The sequence below is a fragment of the Canis lupus genome, chromosome 32, assembly GCF_048164855.1.
Source record: "Canis lupus baileyi chromosome 32, mCanLup2.hap1, whole genome shotgun sequence".
NCBI classification, from domain to species: Eukaryota; Metazoa; Chordata; class Mammalia; order Carnivora; family Canidae; genus Canis; species Canis lupus.
Window position 1 is genome coordinate 23,947,275 of NC_132869.1, and position 2,843 is coordinate 23,950,117.

At 38.0% G+C, this 2,843-nt stretch overlaps 1 non-coding gene across 1 annotated transcript; it reads right to left on the bottom strand.

Annotated features, from left to right (window-relative positions):
• Positions 1-1,280: 1,280 nt before the first annotated feature.
• Positions 1,281-1,405, bottom strand: LOC140623417 (small nucleolar RNA SNORA51). Its single transcript, XR_012023033.1, has one exon. It is a non-coding gene; the product is annotated as a small nucleolar RNA SNORA51 (small nucleolar RNA).
• Positions 1,406-2,843: the final 1,438 nt, after the last annotated feature.

Sequence of the window (2,843 nt, forward strand, 5' to 3'; positions counted from 1 at the left end):
ACCCATAATTGCTTCAAGCTTCATTTTGGCATGATTAAGGGTAATCATAATCCTTTGAAAAGTCCATAGTTTATTCCGTTTAAAGCTGCTGTTAGAGTTAATACATTTTCATTTTTCTACATTCCATTCAATTAATCTGAAATCAAATATGCATTTCTTCATTTATCTTTCATTTCATATACCAAACTAATAAGTTTGTCTAGGAATAGATTTATGTATTTTGGTTACCAAATCCTTAAAATATGCACAATAGTATCACATTTATGCAAAGGTCATATGTAAAGTAGCTTCAGCCATCTGGGCTGAAGCTAAGAACCCACAAGTAATTGAAGGTCAAGGTTTCTGGTACAAAAAGTAGAGGTTGTTTATTGCTGCTGCAGCAACCTAGTGGTCTCCTATTGCTTCTTTACTGCCAACTAGCCACAGCTGCAACCAGCCAAAGTCAGAAACATTCTGCCAAGAGCTGGTGGAGAGAAGGAGCTGTAGGCACCGGTACTGCCCAAAAACATTCTCCCTTCAGATACGCTCTCACACTACTAGTTTTGCATATTTCCTTATCATGACTTTCTTGGAAATGGTGATAATTCCTCATCAAGACTTCTTTCCTACCTAAAAGGTAGAATACTTGGCTTTACTCATTTCTTATTGCACTTTCTTTTAAAAATAAAAAAAAGATTTTATTTATTTGAGAGGGAGAGAATGGGGGAACACAAGCAGGAGGAGTGAGAGGGAGAGGAAGAAGCAGGCTCCCATCTGAGCAGGAACCTGAGGCAAGGCTCGATCTTAGGACTCTGAGATCATGACCTGAGCCAAAGGCAGATGCTTAACCAACTGAGCCATCCAGGTACCCCCTTATTGCACTGTCAAGACAGCCTCCCAAGCCTTCAGGAGAAGGAAGGGGCAAGAATGTAGTTATTAGTATTACTGCCTACACAGTATATACTCCTACAAAAATGCCAACTAATGACTCCAACCTTCCCTTCTCCCAAGCATTCAGCTGCTTAGTTGAAGGACTGTACTCCATTCTATCTACTGTAGGTCTTACTTCCAAAATCAAAGCATCTGTCATATCCCCCCAAAATCTTCTAAGCTTCCACCAAGAGGGAAACCTCTCTGGTTTCTGCAATCAGCATCCCTCTACCTCTAATCTACAACCACTCCCCTCAGTGTCCCAGCCTCCGAAAGATAATGTGCCAATTACCTGAGACCACTGAGCCTGATAGCCTCAGGGTTTTTCTTTTTTCTCCTTTATTTTTTTAATTTATTTTTTTCCTTCAATTCCATGTCCCCCCATTCACAATACAGGCAGAGGGTCTGGGCAATGGTGTATACGAGTGAATTTATTTTGCCTCCTTTTTCTGTACAATCATTGTAAAAACAGCCTGTGATAAGCCCCCTTAAGGTTTGGCTGGGCAAGTCTCCTAGATCTCTAAAACCAAAACCCTGCTAAGTGGTCCACCACACTCTATGATCCTGTTTATCATTGAACCATGTACATCCTAGGACATAGGTCTTGTGGTAGACCTACTGGTGTGCAAGGCAACACATCTTCCAGAGCATCTAACATCTGCAAAAACCATGCCTGAAACAGGTTTAGGAGCCCTACTAATAATGTGGCAGGGTGATGATTTAAGCTTCCCTGTTTCACAAAGGTTTAAATCACAACAGGCTTTCAATGGCTATGCTTCCATGCAGTCCCAGACTGAACACAAAACTGACACAAGTGGTATCCAGTGGTTATTAATAAAAAGATGCATCTAAAATGGAATCCTATTGAGGATAAGAATTCAGATTTAAAGAGCTTACACCAAGTCTCAATCATATGTGATCCAAAGAGAGAGATCCTCTTTGCATATCAATCTGACCAATATGATTTGATTGCCTATAAAAAAGCAGTAATCTGGGGTATAGTGAAGGATATATTTGGAAATTCATTATAAACCAACCTGCATTAAGGCATTTTAGCTAGAGAGTCGAAATGTGTTAGGTTTTCAGAGCAAAGTATAGATGTGCTTTAGGAATGGAGGAAATTTATGAAAAGTCCTAAGTTTAACATTACTTTAATCCTTTTCCCACTTCTTACTGTCTCAGGAGATGGGAATAATTCATATTTCCTTGCCTTTTTATATTCATTTACATGTTCCATAAATTATCTTTCTTATATTTATTTCACAAGTACACTCTTAAATTCTCAAAAACAAATCTTACCGTATATCTCTTATTTGCTTTTCCCCATTCTCCATCCTTCTGCCTGCTGCTTACTCTGAGGGTCAAATTTTTCTTTTCTCAAACTTTTCCTTTATGGATATCTTCAATCTCTGTTTCAGCTGGCTTGCCCTAACCCACATTATCTGCCACTAATTTTACATGAATTAATTACCTCACAACCATCCTAAGTCATATGACTCTTTTCAAGATAAATTATTACCCCTAAAGAACTTGAGTCTAAGAATCCACTGAAGTTATATGAGTGAGGCTTTATAAATTTTTAACTGTTTCAGAACAGGTGAGATTGGTTTAACTAAAAGTACAGATGAATTCAAAGGGAAGATGAAACATTCCATGTCTAAGCACATTTATATTGCTATAACCAATTTGTAAGTCCTGATAATATATATGTAAATTGTTTTTATTAGATGCTTTAAACCTTTAGCAGTGAAAATCACCTACTTACTCAGCGAGCTGTAACCATGATGCATTATCTGAAGAGAGAAAGTTGAAACAGTTTTAGTAGACAACAAATATCAGAGGTCTAAAAATGTATTGGACAGATGTATACAGAGTGAAAAGGGAAGAGCTCCTAGGAATAAAATTAAGAGGTTTGGCCACATGACTAAAGCAGG